General features: G+C 46.0%; 1 pseudogene; it reads left to right on the forward strand.

The window, feature by feature from the left end:
- Positions 1-4,876: 4,876 nt before the first annotated feature.
- LOC130117266 (malate dehydrogenase, mitochondrial-like) lies at positions 4,877-6,135 on the forward strand (annotated as a pseudogene).
- The last annotated feature ends 519 nt before the right edge of the window (positions 6,136-6,654 follow it).

Raw genomic sequence — 6,654 nt, forward strand, 5'->3', positions numbered from 1 at the left:
ACGGCTGAAACATCGATCAGCTATGCAGAACGTACATTACAACAGGTATGCTGCAGATCTTTGGACTGTTGCATCTCAAGAAAGGCTTCCTCATTATCTTCACCTTGCCCCTGACCTAATGAAAAGCAGGTCTGTTAAGCTGTGTGCTAATCAGTACAGCACAAATCCATAACAAGTGGTGTCTTTCAGTAAGGCCCTGGCTTTACAGGAAAACATGTAAATAATAGCATGTTTAACTGTTAATTGTTTAAGTGAACCTCCATTAGATTCCTATCAAGAGCCTATTTCCATTAGTTCCAAAGTGCATTGATGAGAATCTGGGAGATGCATCTAAACAGCATTTCCACTGAGTTAGCAAGGATTTTGTTTAAGTGTCTCTGGGTTCATACATAAGTTATCTGGTGTGTGTGTGTGTGTGTGTGTGTGTGTGTGTGTGTGTGTGTGTGTGTGTGTGTGTGTGTGTGTGTGTGTGTGTGTGTGTGTGTGTGTGTGTGTGTGTGTGTGTGCGCGCATAATACTGTGTGACTTATGTCCGGTCACTGCTTCTTAGATAAGCAGTATTGATTAATTCATTGCCATTGATTGTAGCTTTTTTATCACACTGTAGTGATGTATTTCTTCCTCCACCCAAGCTAATGTAATTTACCACCTAAACAATCAAAAGTACTCCACTGGACATCAGACCTGAAGAAAATGATGGTTTGACGATGGTAGTATTGCTTCAGTTAAATGAGAAATAAAGTTTTCTTTCCTGTCTTGCCCTTTCCAATTTTTAAGCACCTTTCAAGTGAACCTGGGCCAGTGGGATACAAAACCAGCTCCTGGGTGCCCTGAGATCTAACCACAAGAGAGAAAGACCAAACACTTCAGGACTAATTAGGGAGGAGAGCACTTCTCCATGGTTTTTTAGTTCCTCAGTAGTTCAGGCAGAAGTGCTGCAGTTATCTAATCCCAGTGTGTACAGTAGGTGCAATGTAGAAGAATTATTTATTACAGCACTGTCTTCAGCTGGCTTCAAATACAATAAAAATACTTTGTCAAGAAGGTATCCTATTAAGGCATAATTATAATCCATGCCTAGTAAGAGCATTCTGAAACTCCAACCAAAAAAAAAAAAAAAAAAATCCTACATACTAACTTTCGACAAGTGACAGTATGTGGCCACCACACAAAGTTAATGAAAGAATCAGAAGAAAAAAACCTTCTTTGGAAAATATCAGCGATCTTTCTCATAAGGAAAAAATGGTTTTCAGTTATGCCATATCGTTAAGTGTTATGAATAATTCATTAAAAAAAAAAGAAAAAGATTCAATTTTGTTAACCCTTTTTTTTTCTGGAGACTGTTTTCTGACTATGGGCATTGGGCAATATGGTGGCTTAAACCCAGCCACTGAAGATACACAAGCCATTGCATTCTTAGTGCTGGTCCCAAACCAAGATAAATGGGAGAGGGTTGCATCAAGAAGGGCATCTGGCATAAAATCTTTGCCAAATCAAATATGTGGATCATAAATCAGATTTCCATACTGGATTGCTCGAAGCCTGGGTTACCAATGATCACCACCGGTACTGTTGGCCGGCAGGGTGCCAGTGGAAACTATGCTACTGTTGGGCAAAGGAGAAGGAGAGGGGCAAGGCATGTGCAGAGTCAGTGGGAGAGGAGGAGTGTAAGAGTGTGGCGGTGAGAGTCAAAACTTTTAATGTTGGCACTATGACTGGTAAAGGGAGAGAGCTGGCTGACATGATGGAGAGAAGAAAGGTAGGTATACTGTGTGTGCAAGAGACCAGGTGGAAGGGGAGTAAGGCCAGGAGGATTGGAGGAGGGTTCAAACTCTTCTACCATGGAGTGAATGGGACAAGAAATGGGGTAGGGGTAATTCTGAAGGAAGAGTCTGTCAAGAGCATGCTGGAGGTGAAGAGAGTGTCAGACAGAGTGATAAGTATGAAGCTGGAAATCGAAGGTGTATTGATGAACGTTATCAGCGCATATGCCCCTCAAGTTGGGTGTGAGATAGAAGAGAAAAATGAATTCTGGAGTGAGTTGGATGCAGTAGTGGAGAGTACGCCAAAGGAGGAGAGGGTGGTGTTTGGAACAGACTTCAATGGGCATGTTGGTGAAGGGAATAGAGGTGATGAGGAGGTGATAGGTAGGTATGGTGTCAAGGAGAGGAATGTGGAAGGACTGATAGTGGTGGGTTTTGTGAAAAGGATGGAAATGGCTGTGGTGAATACATATTTCAAGAAGAGGGAGGAACACAGGGTGATGTACAAGAGTAGAGAAAAGTGCACACAGGTGGACTATATCTTATGTAGGAGGCACAATCTGAAAGGGATTGGATACTGCAAGGTGGTGACAGGGGGGAACGTAGCTAGGCAGCATCCAATGGTAATCTGTAGGATGACTTTGGAGACCAAGAAGAGGGAGCGAGTGAAGGCAGAGCCAAGGATCAAATGATGGAAGTTGAGGAAGGAAGACTGTTGTGTGGAGTTCAGGGAGGAGTTGGGACAGGCACTAGGTGGTAGTGAAGAGTTGCCGGATGGCTGGTCAACCACTGCAGAAATAGTGAGGGAGACAGCTAGGAAGGTACTTGATGTGTCATCTGGACAGAGGAAGGAAGACAAGGATACTTGGTGGTGGAATGAGGAAGTACAGCAAAGTACGCAGAGGAAGGGGTTGGCAAAGAAGAAGTGGGATAATCAGAAAGATGAAGAAAGTAGACAGGAGTACAAGGAGATGCAGCATAAAGTGAAGAGAGAGGTGGCAAAGGCAAAGGAAAAGGTGTATGGTGAGTTGTATGAGAGGTTAGAGACTAAGGGAAGAGAAAAGGATTTGTACCAATTGGCTAGACAGAGGGACCGAGCTGGGAAGGATGTGCAGCAGGTTAGGGCGATCAAGGATAGAGATGGAAATGTGCTGACAAGAGAGGAGTGTGTGTTGAGAAGGTGGAAGGAGTACTTTGAGGGGTTGATGAATGAAGAATATTAGAGAGAGAAAAGGTTGGATGATGTGGGGATAATGAATCTGGAAGTGCTGTGGATGAGCAAGGAGGAAGTGAGGGCAGCTATAAAGAGGATGAAGAGTGGAAAGGCAGTTGGTCCAGGTGACATACCTGTGGAGGCATGTCTGTGGAGACGTGTTTAGGAGATGGCAGTGGAGTTTTTAACTAGATTGTTTAACACAATCTGGGAAAGTGAGAGGATGCCTGAGGAGTGGAGAAGCAGCATACTCGCACTGATTTTCAAGAGTAGGGCCGATGTGCAGAACTGTAGCAACTACAGAGGTATAAAGTTGATCAGCCACAATATTAAGATATGGGAATGCATAATAGAAGACAAGTTAAGAAGAGAGGTGACAATTAACAAGCAGCAGTATGGTTTCATGCCAGGAAAGACCACTACATATGTGATGTTTGCTTTAAGAATGTTGATGGAGAAGTATAGAGAAGGCCAGAAGGAGTTACACTGTGTCTTTGTGGACATAGAAAAAGCTTATGCCAGGGTGCCGAGAGAGGAGGTGTGCCATTGTATGAGGATGTTGGGAGTGACAGAGAAGTATGTAAGTGTTGCATGATATGTATGAGGGAAGTGTGACAATGGTGAGGTGTGTGGTTGGAATGACAGATGGGTTCACGGTGGAGGTGGGATTACATCAAAGATCGGCTCTGAGCCCTATCTTCTTTGCAATGGTGATGGACAGGTTGGCGGATGAGATCAGGTAGGAGTCTCTGTGGACTATGATGTTCGCAGATGACATTGTGATCTGTAGCGAGGTTAGGGTGCAGGTTGAGGAGAGCCTGGAGAAGTGGAGGTATGCACTGGAGAGAAGAGGAATGAAAGTCAGTAGGAGCAAGACCGAATACATGTGTGTGAATAAGAGAGGGAACAGTGGAATGGTGAGGTTGCAAGGAGTAGAGGTGATGAAGGCATTTGAATTAAAATACTGGGAGTCAACTGTTCAAAGTAACAGGGAGTGTGGAAGAGAGGTGAGGAAGAGAGTACAGGCAGGGTGGAGTGGGTGGAGAAGAATGTCAGGAGTGATTTGCGTCAGAAGGGTTCCAGCAAGAGTTAAAGGGAAGGTTTACAAGATGGTTGTGAGATCAGCTATATTATATGGTTTGGAGAGAGTGGCACTGAGTAAAAAGACAGGATGCAGAGCTGCAGGTGGCAGAGTTGAAGATGCAAAGATTTGCATTGGGAGTGACAAAGAAGGACAGGATTTGGAACGAGTATATTAGAGGGACAGCTCAGGTTGGACAGTTTGGAGACAAAGCAAGAGAGGCAAGCTTGAGATGGTTTGGACATGTGCAGAGGAGAGATGTTGGGTATGTTGGGAGAAGGATAATAATAATAATAAATCAAACTTACAGTGGCGTATCATGACTTTTCCACTAGGTGGGGATGCTTTGAACCAGCACGTCAGAATTATAATTTTTCTTGACACACAGCAGACATAAGAGTCTAGTCCCCTAGGAAACATCATTTAATATTTTTTTAAAGAAACATACACGGTCGCTCTGATGGCCGAGTGGAATAAACCGCCGTTCTTGCAGTCCGCTCCTCATGTGGCTGGGAGGTTCGTATCCCAGACTCGCCGTAACCGGTCACGACCAGAGCGTTCACGGGGTAAGGCAGTCATTAGGCCACCCTTACCCGAAGGATAGTGGGTGTAGATCGTTGTAGTGTTTGGGAACTCGTCGTTCTCCAGCGACCCCTCTGGCCCATCCTGGCGCCTGCAGCCAAGCAACCGAAAGCATTCTCCCTACGTCTCCTTCGCGGCCTGAGGGCAATGCAATCCATGCGAGGCTTCAGCGTGTAAAACTGAGAGCAGCCGACATGAGTTTGAAGGAAACAGGAGGTCTTCCGGTACGCTCTCGGTTAGAGGACACTGTGTCACAGGGAAAGAGAAAGGGAAGAGTTTTTTGAGCAAGTGAGATTAGAAAAACCCAATCTAACAAACCGACAATATGTTTTCCCGAACAGTGAGACCTACCATCCGCCTCGCCAAGAGCTTTTCCACCTCGTCGAAAAGCGACGCTAAAGTGGCCGTGCTAGGTGCGTCTGGCGGCATAGGCCAGCCGCTGTCTCTGCTACTGAAGAACAGCCCCTTGGTGAGTCACCTTTCTCTGTACAATATCGCCCACACTCCCGGGGTGGCCGCCGACGTCAAGCCACATCGAGACTCGGGCCAAAGTCACCGGCCACATGGGTCCCGATCAGCTGGATGCCGCACTGAAAGGCTGTGAGGTCGCTGTCATCCCCGGAAACCCGGCATGACCCGCGATGATCGCTTCAACACCAACGCAACGATCGTGGCCACCATGATCTGCATTATAGCCAACCCAGTCAACTCCACCATCCCCATAACATCAGAGGTCATGAAGAGGCATGGCGTCTACAACCCCAACAAAGTGTTTGGTGTCACGACCCTTGATATTGTCAGAGCGAAAACTTTTGTGGCAGAGCTCAAAGGCTTAGAAACCCAGCACGCGTCAATGTACCTGTGATCGGAGGTGTTGAACACCGATGAACACTGTCTGTCTTGAATGGCCTTATGCTGACGTCACTGTGCAGAGGGGGGCGGGTGATTACTCAATAAATAAACGGCCGGTTGCCCTTGCTTGGCATTCCGGTAAGACCAGAAATCCGGTGACTACCGTGTATCAGTTTGTCCCCGTTAATAGTGCTTTCTGCTAGCTATATGTTACCTGTCCTGATGGCAGCTGCAACAGGAGGTCATGCAGGAAAGACCATCATCCCCCTCATCTCACACTGCACACCCAAAGTAGTTTCCTGCTGACCAGCTGGCTGCTCTGACCGGAAGAATCCAGGAGGCTGGTAATGAAGTGGTGAAGGCCAAGGCTGGAGCCGGCTCCGCCACACTGTCCATGGCCTACGCTGGGGCCCGTTTCACCTTCTCCGTCCTGGATGCCATGAACGGAAAGGAGGGTGTAGTGGAATGCGCCTTTGTCCGGTCAGAGGAGACCGAGTGCAAGTACTTCTCCATGCCTCTCCTCCTTGGGAAGAACGGCGTTGAGAAGGCTGTCTGCCTTTGAGGAGAAGCTGGTGGCTGATGCCATCGGTGAACTTAAAGGCTCCATCAAAAAGGGGGAGGACTTTGTGGTTAACATGAAGTGAAGAGGGGACATTAAGTTAGTTGATCCCAGCATTGTTCATTGCTAATTTGTCCAGTCTTAAAAGAAAGGCATCCAGGCCAGTTGTTTAGTATCACCGTGTTTCTGCTTTAATCGTTTCATAGCAGTGGGGCCGGGAGTGTCTTTATTTCTCTTCTCGCGATTTCTTCATCACCCCTTATTATGTTTAGTCATATCTGTAGTGTAAACATTGCACTTATATGTGTGGATATATAGTAACATGGACTCATTGTACTGTGGCTCCCCTATATTTATTTTTGTAAGTATCAAGGTCAGAGGATGATGAATTTTCATATGTCCACCACATTTTTATGCCTGTGGGAATGATCTGTGACCAGTGGGGTCCTCACTTAATGCTGAATCAAATCAAAGAAAAAAAAGCATACCTGTTGATGCAAATAGTCGTACGTCACAAATGAGCAGAATGTTGGTAACTTCAATAAACGGTTGAGCTTGAAAAAAAAAAGTTTGAAGGAAACTGGTGTTACGACTATCTCCTTCC

Source organism: Lampris incognitus, chromosome 8 (genome assembly GCF_029633865.1).
Source record: "Lampris incognitus isolate fLamInc1 chromosome 8, fLamInc1.hap2, whole genome shotgun sequence".
NCBI lineage: Eukaryota > Metazoa > Chordata > Actinopteri > Lampriformes > Lampridae > Lampris > Lampris incognitus.